This window comes from Neophocaena asiaeorientalis, unplaced genomic scaffold (genome assembly GCF_003031525.2).
Source record: "Neophocaena asiaeorientalis asiaeorientalis breed wild unplaced genomic scaffold, Neophocaena_asiaeorientalis_V1.1 scaffold31, whole genome shotgun sequence".
Lineage (NCBI taxonomy): Eukaryota > Metazoa > Chordata > Mammalia > Artiodactyla > Phocoenidae > Neophocaena > Neophocaena asiaeorientalis.
The window spans coordinates 4104861-4121978 of record NW_020175320.1 but is presented as its reverse complement, the minus strand read 5'-3'; the positions used below and the strand labels follow the sequence as shown (position 1 = coordinate 4121978).

General features: G+C 38.5%; 1 protein-coding gene across 1 annotated transcript in view; it reads right to left on the bottom strand.

The window, feature by feature from the left end:
• CTNNA3 (catenin alpha 3) overlaps nucleotides 1-17118 on the bottom strand; it is a 1528699-nt gene that overhangs the window by 27384 nt on the left and 1484197 nt on the right. The window lies entirely within an intron of this gene.

Genomic DNA, 17118 nt, shown 5'->3' with positions numbered 1-17118 from the left:
ATACAATGAAAACCATGCCACCTTGCCTTTGTGGATGTTTGCCTCTATTTCAAGAATTCTTTCTTGAATTGATATTTATTTTTCAAGACTCAGCTGGATTATTCCAGTAATTCCCCAGTGAGATGGTCACGATCTCCCCTACTCCATTTTGCCCTTTCAGATAGAGATCAACATTAGTTTCTCTGTGCTCCCTATTTTACTTTGCACGTACTTCTATAGTAGCACTTAGCACAATGAACTGCTGTTTACTTTCATTGATCTTCACTGTGGAAAACAGAGATGCAAAGCTAAAAATGTGGGATAAACCAAACTCTAATTTTATTTGGTTGTTGGCCCACATTAAGTGGAGATTACATTTAAAAAAAAAATCCTAGATAGGGCTTCCCTGGTGGTGCAGCGGTTGAGAGTCCGCCTGCCGATGCAGGGGACACGGGTTCGTGCCCCGGTCTGGGAAGATCCCACATGCCGCGGAGCGGCTGGGCCCGTGAGCCATGGCCGCTGAGCCTGCGCGTCCGGAGCCTGTGCTTGGGAGGGGGAGGCCCGCCAACACAAAAAAAAAAAAAAAAAAAAAAAAAAAAAATCCTAGATAGATGGCTACCATTTTCTTTGATTTTGTGGATCTAGTAAATCATGACACTTTGCAAGCATGTCTGCCACACAAGAACAATCAGAATAAGGAGTTGAAGAGAAATGCCAATTAGTCAAAACAGGTTCAGATTTACTGTCCTATATCCAAAAATTGAAAACAAAAACAAAACATATTAGCAGGCTCTTTTGATGTTGCCTTGATACAAACCAAGAACATTTAAAAGAATGGAGGTGGCTGAATAAAATACTCCATCAAGGAAAAAAAAAAAAGAGATTTTTAAGGTGAACAATGGTTGTGAGCAGTCTCAGTAAGAATGCTATAGTTGAGGTGACAGTTATCTCTGGATTGAGTGTGAAAAATCAATAACCCTCTGAACTTAGTTGAATGTTGTATTCTGCAGTACTTGACTCCATTAAAACTGGAATCTTAATGCTCTGTTCTACTTTCTTAACATTGATACTTAAATACTTAAACTACCCTAACCAAAACACATGAGTAATCTATATGTAATGTAATGGCACCAGGAAGAGAATACACAATTTCTTCTCAGCCAAATTTGTTTCTCCCTGCTATGTCAGAGAGAGGATGCAAAATATCACTGATGTCATGACTTGACTGGTCACATTTACAACCTTGACACTGTTTATTGGAATTAAGTAGGCAGTAACATTGGTTGGAGGCTCAAAGGGGTTGGTAAAGGCTTGACAGGAAGAAGTCTGGTTTATAAACTTTCTCATCTATGGATTTTCAAGAGAACTTTAATGTTCTAACCTTTGTGGCAGTGTCCAATTTATCCAATAAACTGTCCAATAAACAGTTATTGAGAGGTTTGTGAGGTCTTGCTGCGACTATCCCCCCAGGGCTCAACACAGAGAGCAGACAGAAAAACCCATCTTCCAGTCTTTCCCAGGAAGAGGTCTATTTGCATACTGTAAAAGCTGCTGCCTAAGGGTCAGGCTTCTAATTCAGCACACATGTAGGAGCTCATCGCCCTCCTTCCCAGAGACTGGGGAGGCCAACGGGTGCCATTTCCACATTCTCCATCTGGCTCACTCCAGGTCGCTGGAGTCTCCCTGGAGGGAGCTTATAAACATGTGTGGCATCGCAGCTTTTGCAGCTGCCACCCAGAGGATGGACCCCTTGACTGCCTGGCTCTGGTGAACAATGGAGCTTGTGTTCCCAGGCCACACAGGACTGTTGCAAACCAAGGAACGGTTCTTAACCAGCTATTACCTACCCCCTCTTCCCGCCAGGGCTCAGTGCAGAGGGAACAGACAGAAATTCCCATACCCAGTCTTTCCCTAAAGAAGGCCTAATTGCATACCTTGAAACCTGCTTCCTGTGGGTTAGACTGCTAATCGAGCACCTACGGGCTGAATATGATCTTCCCCAGAGACCAAGGCAGCAAGCAGACATGTCTCCACCTTCTGCCTGTAACCTCTACGAATCGCCGATATCTCCCTAGAAGGAGTTTGTGCTCAGGCCTGGCAAGATGGCTTTTGCAGCTGACACTCTGGGGACACACCCCTGGATCGCCAGGCTCTCACTGGCTTGTGTTTGCCTCTTCCACACAAGAGCAGCAAACAGTTTTTAACCAGCTACTCTCCCCGACCCCCACCCCTCAGGGGCTCAGAGGGAACTGAGAGGAACTCTCATCTCTTAGTCTTCACGTGAAAGAAGTCTATTTGAATAATTTAAAAGCTGCTGCCTTAGTGTCTGGCTTCCAGTCAACCTGCATCTAAGTGTACAGTGTGATCCTCTCCTTTGGTACACTGACAAATCTTGGTACGACTTAAATCTTGGGAGCCATTAAGAACAAAAAGGTGGCTTTAACAAACAAAAAGGTTTGTTTTTAAAATGATAGTCTCTTCACAAAAAGGTTACGAGAAAACTAAACAGCCACGTTCCAAGAGAATGAAACTAGACTACCATCTTACACCATCCGCAAAAATTAACTCAAAATGGATGAAGACTTGAATATAAGACCTTGAAGACATAAACTTAGAAGAAAAGGAGGTAAACTCCTTGACAATGGTTTTGGCAAGGATTTTTTTTTTTTGATTTGACAAAAAAAGTAAAGGCAGTAAAAGCACAAATCAACAAATGAGACTACATCCATCTAAAAAGCTTCTGTACATTTAAAGAAACCATCAGAAAATGAAAAGTCAATGTATAGAATGGGAGAAAATATTTGCAAATCATACATTTGACAAGGGGTTACTATGTAAAATATATAAGGAACTCATGCAACTCAGCAAAAAGCAAAACAATACAATAAAAAATTGACAGGAAAAAATGAATATTTTGCCAGTGAAGACATAAAAATGGCCAACAGGTACATGAAAAGGTAATCAACATCACTAACCATCAGAGAAATGCAAATCAAAACCACAGTAAAATATTAGAGCGGCTCCTAATCAAAAAGACAAGAGATAATAGTCATCGGCAGGGATATAAAGAAAAGGGACCCCTTGTGCACTGTTGGAAGTTTAAATTAGTTCAGCCACTATGGAAAACAGTATAGAGGTTTCTTAAAACTTAAATAACTACTGTATGATCCGTAAATCCAACTTCTGGGTATACATCCAAAGGAAATTAAAACAGGATATCAAAGACAAGTCTGCACTCCCATGTTCACTGCGGCATTATTCACAATAGCCAGGATATGGAAACAACCTAAGTGTCCATCAACAGATAAATGATTAAAGAAGTAGTAGTATATATAAGATGGAATACTATTCAGCCATGAGAAAGAAGGAAAGCCTGACATTTATGTCAACACGAATGAACCTTGAAGGTATTATGCTAAGTGAAATAAGCCAGACAAAAAGAGAAATACTGCATGGTATTGCTTATATTTAGAATTTAAAAAAAAAGTCAAATTCATAGAAACAGTAGAAAAGTGGTTTCTAGGGGCTGGGAGGTAGGGGAAATAAGGAGAGGCTGATAAAAGGGTACAAACATTCAGGTATAAGAGAAATAAGGTTAGTCTAAGAAAATAATATAAAAGGTAGTGACTATAGTTAATAACACTGTATTGTATAATTGAAATTTGCTAAGAGAGTAAAACTTAGATGTTTTCACCAAACAACAAAAGAATGTCAGATAGATGTGTTAATTAACTAAATGGAGGGAAATTCTTTTAAAATGTACATGTACAGTAAATCACCACGATGTACACTTTAAATATCTTATAACTTTTAATTACATCTCAATAAAACTAAAATTTAAAAAATGTTAAACAGAGTCATAAGGGTGGGGCTCTAATCAGATAGGATTAGTAACTTAAGATCTCTCTCGAGGCTTCCCTGGTGGCTCAGTGGTTCAGAGTCCGCCTGCCGATGCAGGGGACACGGGTTCGTGCCCCGGTCCGGGAAGATCCCACATGCCGCGGAGCGGCTGGGCCTGTGAGCCATGGCCGCTGAGCCTGCGCGTCCGGAGCCTGTGCTCCGCAACGGGAGAGGCCACAACGGTGAGAGGCCCGCATACCACAAAAAAAAAAAAAAAAAAAAAAAAAAAATCTCTCTCTTTCTCTCTACCATGTGAGGACATTGCAAGAAGGCAGCCATCTGCAAGCCAGGAAGAGAACTTTCACCAGGAACCAAATCAGCCAGCACTTTGATCTAAGACATCCCAGCCTCAAGAACTGTGAGGAAATACATTTCTATTGTTTCAGCCACCCGGTCTATTGCATTTTGTTATGGCAGCCCTAGCAGACTAAGACATCACACGTGCCACTTGTTCTCCTGATTTAGTAGAGATATTTGGAATATAATCCTATACTATACAGATATTTTACCCACTCCTCATAATTTACTAGAAACTACACCCTAGCCTAATGGAATTCTATGAGTTTGCATTATCCCCTAATGCTAGCCTCCCCGGTGTATCCCTTCTAAATTCTCAATGAACGTATCAATTAACAAAACATCATCTATTTACATATATATTAGATTCTCAAACTATTATCATAGCACAGTTTGGTAATATAAACAAGCATGAATGTGCTAGAGTGTAATTATTTGATAAACTGGGTAACTGTACGATCCTTTCTGCTTTAGCAAGATTACAACAAAACACAATATGGTGGTGTTTGGGGCAAAAGCAACTTGAACACCAAAGCTTTTAATCTTGATCAATAAAGGGGGAAACGTGAAATATCCAGGTAGGGAACTGTGTATTATTCATGGAAAAATAAGTCAACTTGAATTGGGCAACAGATTTTTGTTGATTAAATAATGTATCTGTGTACCTACTAACTGATAAATTTAATAATTAATAGAATACTCCAACCAAAAGACAAGATATCCACTTCTAATTTGTATTGATAATTCAATTTCAGTTTGATGGAACTCAGTATTTCCTTTAGTGCATAAAAAGCATTTCTAACTCTGTAAGAAGGACCCTAAATAATCAATATGTTGTAAAATCCAGATGGAGTACACTATTAAGCATGGAGTGTAATTGTTCCTTGCACTTCTAAACCAAAATAAATTGTAAAAGACCTATTCAATATTATTTCATAATAATAGGGAACTTAGCAGCTAGTTATTGAGAGGGAATATTATATTCGATGATATCTAGCCCCAGATTAGTCTAAAACATTAATAATCTAGAGTATGGTCATTTACAGCTCTTGGCCTCACCCTACCATAACAGAAAGCTAGCAAAACGTATTATTTTACTATGTCTTTTATACATTCATGACCAATATATACTATATTTTGTTAGGCAACCTATACTGCCCCTCTTACAACATATTGAGAAGGAAGAGATTAGATGAGACTTGGGGCAAATGCAAGAGTACTGACATATTTATTCAGAAAATCTGGGGGTTCATTTTACTTCCAGACCTTGGTTGTATACACATGGGTTTTTAGCAAAAACAGAATTTAGATGCATAGGCTTCTATGCGTGCACTGCAACAAAATTTATCTGATTTAGGGATAACAGTGTAAGTATTTCAATCTTATACATGGCAAAATACTGGCATTTACGGATTCCCAATCAAATTTGGGGATTATAGCTTATTCAGAAATCAACTTGTAAAACTTGAAATGCTTTTCAAAAAGAAAGCAATATTATACATGGTAGTAGTATGCTTTCTCAGACTATCTACTAAATCTTTCTTATTTAACTCATGTTATATATAAAGTATTTAATCTATGGTTATCATGAATCCCAAAATAATAATTAGTATTTACTGATTCATTACAACAAAAATATTACATCTATTATCACATCTATTTCTGCAGATGAACCAAAAAAATTCAATGGGATATGTGAAATTGAAATTCCCATTTTATACTAGGTAAAGGAGGTTTATTACCTTTTCCAAGATCACAGGTCTAGTCTAAATAGCTAATATTTATACAGTTTAAATGCACGATAAACAGTACTTGTTATCTGCTAAGCATTATTAAAGAGCTTCCCTTGTATTTAAATAATTTAAAACCATCACTCCCAATTTTTGGTTTAATATCTTTATTAAATTGATTCTAATGTTTACCTCCCAAATATGATTGTGGCTTGTTCCACATGCTTAAACCTAACCCTGAGATGTGTGGTCCTAAGATGTTCTGAAGATGTTGATGACTTGCAATAATGGGGAGAATGTAAGTGGGTAAAAGTCACATTTTTGGAAAAGTTCAACTCCTGTTTATGATTTATTTCTGGTGTTTCTGGGTCACTCCATTTTAACATGGAATGTTCATATCATGTAAATTCCTGCCCCAGAGCCCCCATCACTTGTTTTGTTTTATTTTACTGTTTAGATAGGACAGACGAAAAAAAAACATATTAGACATAGGTGAATCTTTAAAAGTGTCAAAGGAGTAGTTTTTTTGTTTTTTTTCTTTTTTGCGTGGTACGCGGGCCTCTCACTGTTGTGGCCTCTCCCGTTGCGGAGCACAGGCTCCGGACGCGCAGGCTCAGCGGCCATGGCTCACGGGCCCTGCCGCTCCATGGCATGTGGGATCTTCCCGGACCGGGGCACGAACCTGTGTCCCCTGCGTCGGCAGGCGGACTCTCAACCACTGCGCCACTAGGGAAGCCCCAAAGGAGTAGATTTTACCTAGATTTCAGAGAAGAACTCTATACTCATCCGTTCAATTTTCATGAAAGCAAGCTGATCTTAAAATCATTAAAATAAAATTTAGAGCAGGATGAGGGACAGGCTCCCTGGTGGTGTGGAGAGCTGCTGGAGATACACGAGAGCTTGGGGATGACAGCAAGGAGACTGCCACTGTCAGAAGACACATCCCTACAAATTCATTTTATTTTTTGTCTCTTTTCTCTTCTCCTTAATAATATGTCTTCCTATTGAAACTTCTTATAGGGAGAATGAGAGAATAAGAACTAAAAAGATATTTAGAACAGAGGAATTTTATATCATTAAACTAAAATAAATTATTCATTTACTTAAAGAATATTTAGATTTGAGAGACAGCGAAATATGCTGGGTTAGGAGTGCAAGCTCTGGAGTCAAAAGGCCTAGGTTTGAATCTTGGCTCTACCACATACTAATTGTGTCACTTCAGGGGCCAGATACTTAATTTTTTGCCTCAGGTTTTAATTTGCAAAGTTGTGATAGCAATAACAGATATCTAATTTAGTTATTTTAAAGATAAAATAATTCATGTAAAGAACTTAAAACACTCTGGCATATAGCAGGCCCCAGTTAAGAGTTAACTATTGTCACTGTTGCTATTGGTAATAGTAATGTTATTTCTAAATGTGCATTGTGTTCTAGATGCTAAGGTGATAGTTTTACACAGAGATCTATACAAATCACAACCACACAAATACTCTCCGGTATTGCTGATGGGATACTCTAATAAGAAACAATACCATATTCTGATATGATGTATAGGAAAAACAAAATCTCCAAATGACCTTACATCAGCGGTCCCCAACCTTTCTGGCACCAAGGACCAGCTTCGTGGAAGACAATTTTTCCACAAGATGGGGGTAGTGGTGATGGCTCAGGTGGTAATGCGAGCGACGGGGGGCGGCAGATGAAGCTTCGCTCGCTCACCCGGCGCTCACCTTCTGCTGTACGGCCGCGTTGCTAACAGGCCACAGACCGGTAGTGGTCTGCCCCCCCAGGGGTTGGGGACCCCTGCCTTCCATCAAACCCATTTGCTGCATGCAGCTAGCAGGGTGAATGGTAGAGTGGCAAAGTGGAACTTTCTATCAGGATTTCCATTTCCATAGGCTCTTGGACCCACAGACATGAACATCATGGGGTCTCTGGAGGGTTTAGGCATCGTGGACAGGTCCCTACTTTTTTATTCCATTTCTTTAAAAAGCAGGAGAACCTCTTAACAAAGCATGGGTGAACTTTAGAGTTAGAGAAGCCTGAGTTCCCCCCTTGGCTTTACCTTACAATAGGTTTGTGAACCTGAACAAATTATTGAACTTCTATGAGACACAGACCCAACATTTGTACAGTGGAGATGATAATACATACACACTAGGCAGATGAGAACTAAAAGGGATGATGTATATAAAACATAGTTGCTTATATATAATGAGGCTTTAGCAAGTTGGCTATTCTTGTATTATAATACCTAAACATTAAATGGAAAATCAAGCACAAACCTACCTTTTTTTTAAAAAAAAGCTAATATTTGTATATGTGTACATATGTATGTATTTTCATATTTAGGCAAAGGCCCTTGGTATATGTCCCCAGAGGTCGTGGCTAAAACAAAATCCTTTTTACTTGAGAAGCCCTTTAAATCTGAAAGGTTGGCAAGAGCAGATTCTTAAGTCCTCTTGTATGAATTAGTAGACCATATTTCTCAGCTTTCAAATTACTTTTCCCAACATAGACCACAGTCCAAATATTTACACTGACCCCTCCAAAGTATAAGCAAACTGGGCTTGTACTGAAGGTTTGTTCATCACCTTCCTATTTCTTTTCAGCTCACTCCCAGGCACTTAATGCCATTAGGCAAAAGTATGCCACTGATGGCACTTCACTTGGCAGGGCTGGTGCTCCCAGGTGGAGAAGCAGATGTGTAATGGACCTATTTGAAAATGCTACATTAGAGAAAGAGCTCTACAAACAAAATTAGTGAGATAATGCCGAAGATTGCTCTTCCTTTTGTTCCATCATAATTTATCATCCAGAAAAAGGAACTGCCAGGTAAACCATGGAGGAGCACGATTAAAGGGGAAGGCAAAGTGAAGGAGTTTTGAGGTGGCAGACGTCTCCTGGATATTGTGCAGGGAAAGAGAATGCAAGCTAAGGCATTCGGCTCATATGTCCGTGCATGTTAAGCCATTTAGCTGGCGTATGGAATGTTGCAGGTTGTCCCAGGGGTACAGACAAGGAATTAAATATTGACTCAGCAAGAGCTCAAATGAGAGGTCTAATTTAATTAAATAGTACAAAGGGGAGGCTTTTTTCATAGACTCCAGTAATTGCTTAAAACTCAAAAGAGACTAAATAAAGGTCAAAAAGGTAGAGTAACAACCAGGCAGATACATGTAGTGAGACATAGGGAAGACATAAGCATAGAAATGAACAAAAGTTCAAAGGCTATTGTTGGCCCAATTGTGAAAAATGATTAGATGTTGTCATGACCATAAGTAATTAGTGCTGCCTTTAAAGTCTGGCATTGACACGTGCAGCAGCATGTTAGTTTTAATTTTACTTTAATGGCTGGCTATGTGCAGAAATGCCTTAGGGTAATGCCCTTTCCTTGGACGGAGTTGATTAAGAGCTCATGGAGAATAGGTGTAACACTTTTGAGCTCTAAAAGTGCTGTATTTCAAGTTCCACTCCAGAAAGGACTGTGTGTAAAGGACCATGAGGATGACTCTCGTGTACTCAGCGTTGGCTATTTCATAATACAATGTTGGAAATAAGGGATAGCATTATGTGAACAGGCGGAAAGATGAAGAAGGACTCTGATTTTATTTCTGTGACCCCAAAGCTACTATCACTGGACACTGGGGGCAGCGGAGCCCCTCCTAGATGAGAGAATGAAGGTGGCAGAGAGGAAGAGACAGATCTCCCTCGTTGTACTTAAGCTCTCTGAGCCTTAGTTTCTCATTTTAAAGTGGAAATAATAGTGGGACTTTCCTCAGAGCATTGTTTGTATATAAAATAATGAATATATGTGAGGGATTTAAAATATCTGGTCATTATTAAGAGCTCGATAAATGGTTATCATTGCTATCATTATTCTTCTTGTAATTATCACAGAAGCGAATAAGAATAAGCACCTTGTCCTAAAAAAGTGCCTCATCTGCTCACATTTTGAGATATGGACCCCGAATCTACTCAATTTTCCATTTTCACTAGAGCTTCAGTGCGCATTGCTGGGCAACTTAGTATTACTTATTTATGCTTTAGAATCAGAGGACTGGGTTTAAGTCTTGCCCTGCCTCTTAACAGCTTTGTGGTCTTGGAGAAGTTCAACCTCTTTAAGTTTCAGTTTCCATATCTATAAAATAGCAATAAAACTTTCTGATACAAACTATGAAAGCAAATGCATTTCAAATATTTAGGGCAATGCCTAGCATTAATGAGCACTCAGTTTCATGTACATACACAGACATCCATATATTACACATATGGTTTACACATATGAGCTATACTTGCATGCACACACACACACGCACACACCACCATTTATTCCCTAAAATCTAGAGTCACAGAATTTTTTAGCTTGATGAGACCTAGTCATATGGTTCATTCTCTCTGTCCTCGTCAGTCTCTGTTTCTATCTCTGTCCCTCATTCTCATTCACACACACACACACACACACACACACACACACACACACACACACACACACACACACACATGCTATGCAGGGAAAATGTTTAGGGGTTTATACTTACACTATTTCTTAATCCAGACATGCCTTTCCTGATTTATTATTTATCTAGCATTTATTAAAGTATCTGACATTTTAGAGCAATTCATAATTTCAGCTCAGTTTCACAGACCTTTTCTTCTCTCCACCTAACCAAATTCTTCCAATTTTTTTATTATTTAGCTCAAATTTGCTGTGAAGTTCTTCAGACTATACAAATCAGAGTGCTTTCTTTGCTGCAGATCTTGGTCATTTATTGCTTAAAACGTATTTGTTTATTAATTTGGTGCTACTCTTAAGCATTTCTGTAACATATTGACTTAATGTCCTCTGCCCAACATCTTAAAATCCCATGCTATCAGAAATGTTGGTCTTGCCAAAACGATTCCCCTGAAATTTGGGGTGGCTTAAGTTCTACTCTGTGTTGCAATTGAATAATTCTGAACATATGACATTTGCATAAACATTCTAATGTTGAATAAAAATATTTCTGTGCCCAATCTTTCTTCAAGTCTAAGAGTTAAATGTCTCCATTTGCATTGGCAACAAGTAGTCTACAGTCCAAATGTGTATCTGAAGATCGTTTATCTTATGCTGAATGCAGTCAAGGATAGCCCAAGCTGTACTGTGTACAATTCTTCCAATACTCATCAGCCTTGCATGGACCAAACTCTAACCCTGGCTCAGAAGCAAAGATAATTATTCTTCCTCAAAGCCCTTATCAAATGCCACTGCTAAAAAAGGGATGGGCAATGAGCAGTCTTACGATATGCCGAGGAATTATCTTACTAAAAGGAGAACGTTTTCCTAGGCTTCTCCTTAAATGTAATTTGAAATAAACATTTATAACTAGATGAAACACATCAATAAATAATATCACTTCATGAAAACTTATCATTAGCCCACATTAGCTAATACTATGACTACTGCTACTACTAATATTACTGCCACCAGTTAATATTTAATGAGCACCTGCTATATGCCAAACACTATGCTAAGACCTTACATGCAGTATTTTCTTTCCCTCCTGGAAAGTGTTTATCAGCCAGTGAGCAACATTTCTAGCCTTTCGTTTCCTAGTACAGAGATGTTGGAGGTCTCACAGTGAGATTTGAGAAAGTACATAAACCCTTTTTCTGATTAACTATGTAAGTAAAAGCTCCCTAACAACTTGTATCAATCTTAAAAGTGACCAAAAAGTAAAAACTTTGTTGTTTTAAATCACTGAGAATTGGGAACCATTTGTTGTGACAGCAGAATCTAACCTAAATTGACTAACTCAGGGTTGTTGACTAGAAAAACTTTCTTTAACTTTCTTTTTTCCATTATAGATATTCTTTTCTATGCTATTTGATGCAGAACCTGAGTCTAGATTAAAAATGATTTATTTCTGTGCAAAGGGGAGTTAATCTGTACTCTACATCTGCTTGAAAGTATAAGTGAAGCTCCTAAAACATTCATAAAAGGATGTCAATTTTGTCATTAGCAATAATACCATGCGTGTGTGCACGCACGCACACACACACAAAAGCACACACACATATACACAGTACTTGCTCAATGTCTGCAATGTATGAGTGATATCTAAACTGTATGCACCTTTTGGAATAAACACAGAGCTTTTTCATAAAATTCAACCATGAATTGTCTGTGACCCAGGCCTTGACCAGAAACTTTCTTGAGACATCTAATGTTGCAAAGAGATGACTTAATGCATTTGTTTCCCTTGGGGTGTCAGAGCATTATTTTTGTCATCAGCTACAACATCAGAAAGCAGCATTTCCAGACCATATTATCATAACTCCCTGCTGAAAAGCCTTGACTAAATTGAGGTTTTATGTGGCAACTTTAGGTTTATTGAGGGTCAGTGTTACAAAACGTCTGTCTGAACATTTCTGTCTTTTACAGACCCCTAGGTTAGGACATCATTCATTACATTATCAATTGTTACTCAAATAATAACCACACACACTACATTTCTTTTTAAATTTAAAGCCTGATAACCTTTTTCTCTCTAAAGAAATTTCTATGCTGCTTATCATCAAGCAATGAAAACTATATAATACAGTTACTTATTTAATTTCCAGATTAATATACTCAACTAGAGCAATTTAGCCAAAAGCTTGGTAATACACATTTCTTTGTCTTTTTAAAAAATATTCTTTAAAGTATGTTTTAAGTTTTAGTGTTGAATTCTTATATTTTTCTTGATTTGTAAAACTGCTAAAACTTTTCAGAAGCATGAGGAATACAAATTCTATTTGTGAGTTAGCATTTCCTAAAATTAACTTTTTTTTCTTTTTTGCTGTTTTTTTTTTTTCAACTGAATTCCTTGACAACAAGGATTGTTGACTCATCTCCATATTGTTTCAAGGCAGCAAAGTGAGAATAAATATATGTTAGTGCAGAGTGACACAAAGAGCTCTGAAACCAGAGCCTGGATTCACATTTTCACTGTATCACTTACTAACTATATAACATTTGGCAAGTTTACAAGTTTACCTGAAGCACTGTTGAGAGGATAAGAGAATATATACAAATGTGTCAATAAGAGTGGTGTATTCAGCAAATTCTCCTATCACCTCTTTTCTATATACAAAGAAATTGACAGTAAAGGACACAGTGATGCTATCATTTGTCTCTGGAGTAGGTACCTACGAAGAGAGCTTGAAAGGAACCTACGAAGAGAGCTTGAAAGGAATTTGTGCATGTGGTTTACTGAAGGTCTGTCCTCAGGAAAAGGGTAAGAAAGAAAGAAGAATAGGGTGGGTGAGGGTAAAGCTAAATAACATTACTAGTATCAACCAGAGGCCAGCTTTGGCCTGATCGCATAGGGGCATGTGAAACTGCACAGCAGAGTTGATTCCATCTTGAGGCAAGGAACCTGGACTTTTGTATCCTCCTCTCAAGTCAGTCACTGGCTATAGGCTTCCAGGCATGCAGGGGTGGTGGTACATAAACGGACAGAGTGGTTCCTGTTTGACTGAAAACAATTATCCAGAGAGGAGAGCAGCAGATGTCAGCAGCCAGAACTTGCAGCAGCTGGAAGATGGGAGAACTACCAGGCTAAGGGATCTGGCAGGAGTAACAACATCAGTAGCAGCACTATTCCCTTAATTCTTATCTTCCATTAGACCACTAGTTCTCAACCAGGGACAATTTTGCATTTGGCAGTGTCTGGAGACATTTTTGGTTATCACAACTGAGTGAGAGGGTATGGGGTGGGCACTGGCATCTAGTGGGTAGAGTGCAGGGATACTGCTAAACATTTCACAATGCACAGGACAGCCCCCCAGAACAAATAATTATCTAGCCCTAAATCCCAAATGCCAATAGTGTCAAAGATGAGAAATCTTGGAATAAACAGATACAGAAGTCAATGTGTAGTATTTTTTATTAACAGTTATTGATTTGCTATTAATATTATTCAGACTTTAGGAATCAAAAGGGGAAAATGTCAGACTTCCCTGGTGGTGCAGTGGTTAAGAATCCGCCTGCCAATGCAGGGGATACAAGTTTGAGCCCTGGTCCGGGAAGATCCCACATGCTGCAGAGCAAATAAGCCCGTGAGCCACAACTACTGAGCCTGCATGCCACAGCTACTGAAGCCCGTGCGCTTAGAGCCTGTGCTCCGCAACAAAGACCCAACGCAGCCAAAAATATATAAAGTAAATAAATAAATTTATAGAAAAGAAAAGGGGAAAATGTATTGATTTCACACACACATACACAAACACACCCTCACAGGAACTTTTTATCTTGTAAATGTAACTACTGTTACTTCATAATCTGCATCAACAGGCACAAATTCAGCATGAGATGAATCACAGACTGAAATGACCACTTTTGCAAATGCCATCCACACTGCCTTGTGCCTTTTCTTTACTTCTGTCACGTCTGCTTTTGCCCATGCCTTTATGGGTTTTGACACCAACACTGCTGTCCTAGAATCTTTAGCTCCTTGATTTTTCCTTCTCTCCCCTTTTCTTCTGTGCTTTTTCTCCCTGGCTTGCAGCTGAACTCAGGATGAAGCGAACATCAGGATGTTTGCATCCAGCTCTGCTCTTTTCCTTCAGCTGCACTTTGTCTAATGGGGAATTTGGCACCATCCTACAGCTGTCAAATACATCATGCTCACTTTCAAGGCCTCTCTTCCCACCTCTTTGAAGTTCTGTGTTTCAGGTTGTTTAGCACACAATAGAAATAATGAGCCCCTTCTCTTCTTTTCTAAGGATTGTTAACAATTAAGGTAATTCTTTTTTTCTAAAACAGAAATAGTCTTTTCCATTAAATTTTAAATTCTTCCAGTATTTCCCTTTTTAATAATAGAGAACTATTTGACATACAACAAGAACATGGCAACAATTGTAAGAAGTAAATTTAACAGTAGAGACTCTCACATCACATTTATATTTTTCTTCCTTTTCCCCCTCCATTTCTTTTCTTCTTAACTTTTGTGTGTGTGTATATGCATTATCCAGACGTTTTATCCTCTCCATCTCTTAACTTCACAAAGAAAACTTCACAAAACGGATCACTGCTGTTCTGTGAGAGATACCACAGCAGTCTCAGTAAAGCCACGTCAAATCAATCCTATACTTATGGACAGTATATTGCACCATTTTAATACACATCTCTCACTTTCCTCTAGGTCTAAAATTAACAGGTAACTCCTAAAGCATCTGATCTCCTTCTCACTGATGGATATTGTTTAAGCAAAATTCCAGTAGCAGTCTTTTAAAAACAAGTAAAAAAACATCTTGCTATGTCATATTATAATTTGGCAATTGGTGCTTAGAGGAAAGTTCTGTATAAGAACTGGGAAGAGAAAGTGAGAGCAAAAGGAAATAAGAAGAAAGATTCTGAAAAGACAGTGAAATAGGAAGCACCAAAAATCTATCGCCCCACACAGACCACAACTGTACTGTCCAATCTGACTTATGTAACTATTTAGGAACAATGGAGTCTATTGAAGGCTTCCAACTTGCAGAGGAAGTTTCGGAAGGTACATTATGGTTAATTTATGTCAATTTCAGCTCTTAGCACAGTAGCAGCTATCCATCCCCCACTCCTTAGCCACTTGACAGGCAGCTGTGCACATGTTCCTGTAGTAGCTTGCATGCAACTTATGAGAGCTAGGGTGGAAAAAGTATGCTGTCTCAGTATCAGAAATCTGTGATCTTATCCCTGAGTGCTGCTTCTCATCACAAAGGTACAGACAAAGTGGCAGAGGCCACTGTTGTTGCACCTACCCTCATTGTTATAAGCCCTTTCCACTCTGGCTCAAGTGACTTCTAGGGGCACCTGTCTTTACCCTCATTTTTCTTTCCTCTTTTGGAAGCCAGATACTGAAGATTAGAACATTCAAAACTAACCACAAATACATGGGGAATTAGAAAGTCACTGCACATACCCAGGGGAAGGCACAGGCTCATAAAACACCTGAGAAGACCACCAGGTTACACTTTAGGCTGATCACTGACACAGAGATAGACTGCAATAATCAAAAAGCAAAACAAAAGACCTCACAAAAAACCAAAAGCGAGCACACACATACACAGCAAACCCTGGGGAAGAAGGAGAATCTGATTTGCAAAATTACATTCAAATGACTAGTTTTCAACATAAAAGCACACAACATACAAAGAAATAAGAAAGTATGTTCTATTCAAAGGAAAAAAAAAACAAACAGAAATTGTCCCTGGTTAAGACATGATGGCAGATCTACTAGACAAAGACTTTAAAACAACTGGTTTAAAGATACTTAAAGAACTAGAGAAAGCTATGGAGAAAGAAAATGATGTATGAACAAAACAGAAATATCAATAAATGGAAGCCAAAAAGAATCTCTGGAGTTGAAAAATACAATAACTGAAATGAAAAATTAACTAAAGGGATTCAAAGGCCAACTTGAGCAGGCAGAAGGAAGTATCAGCAGCCTTGAAGATAGTACAAAGAAATGAACAAGTCTGAGAAGCAGAGAGAAACAAGATTGAAGAAAAGTGAAGAAGAGCCTAACAGACTTGTGAGATATTACCAAACAGACCAACATACTCATTTGTGAGAGTCCCAGAGGAAGAGAGAAAAGGGGGCAGAAACAATATTTAAAGAAATAATGACTGAAAACTTCCCAAATTTGATGAAAGACATGAACATAAATATCCAAAAAGCTCAGTAAACTCCAAGTAGGATGAACAGAGAGACTCACTCCAAGACACATTATAATCAAACTGTTGAAAGAGAAAGACAAAAAGAGAATTTTGAAAGCAACAAGACAGAAGCAACCCATCAACTACAAGGAATCCTCAATAAGATAATAATCAGACTTCTCACTGTAAACTTGGAAGACCAGAGGGTAGTGGGATGATATATTCAAGGTGCTAAAAGAAAGACTGTCAATTGAGAATACTGTATCTAGTATACTGTCCTTCAAAAGTAGGGAGAAATTAAGACACTCCCAGGTGAACAGAAACTGAAATAGTTCATTACTACCATTAGACCTGCCCTGAATGAAATGCTAAAAGGGGTCCTGCAGGTTGAAATGAAAAGGCACCAGAGAGTAACTCAAAGTTGTATGAAGAAATAAAGGTCTCAGTAAAGGTAAATGCATGGGCAATTATAAAAGCTAGTATTATTATAACAATAGTGTGCAACTACACTTTTTGTTTTCCGTGTGATTTAAGAAGCTAACATTTT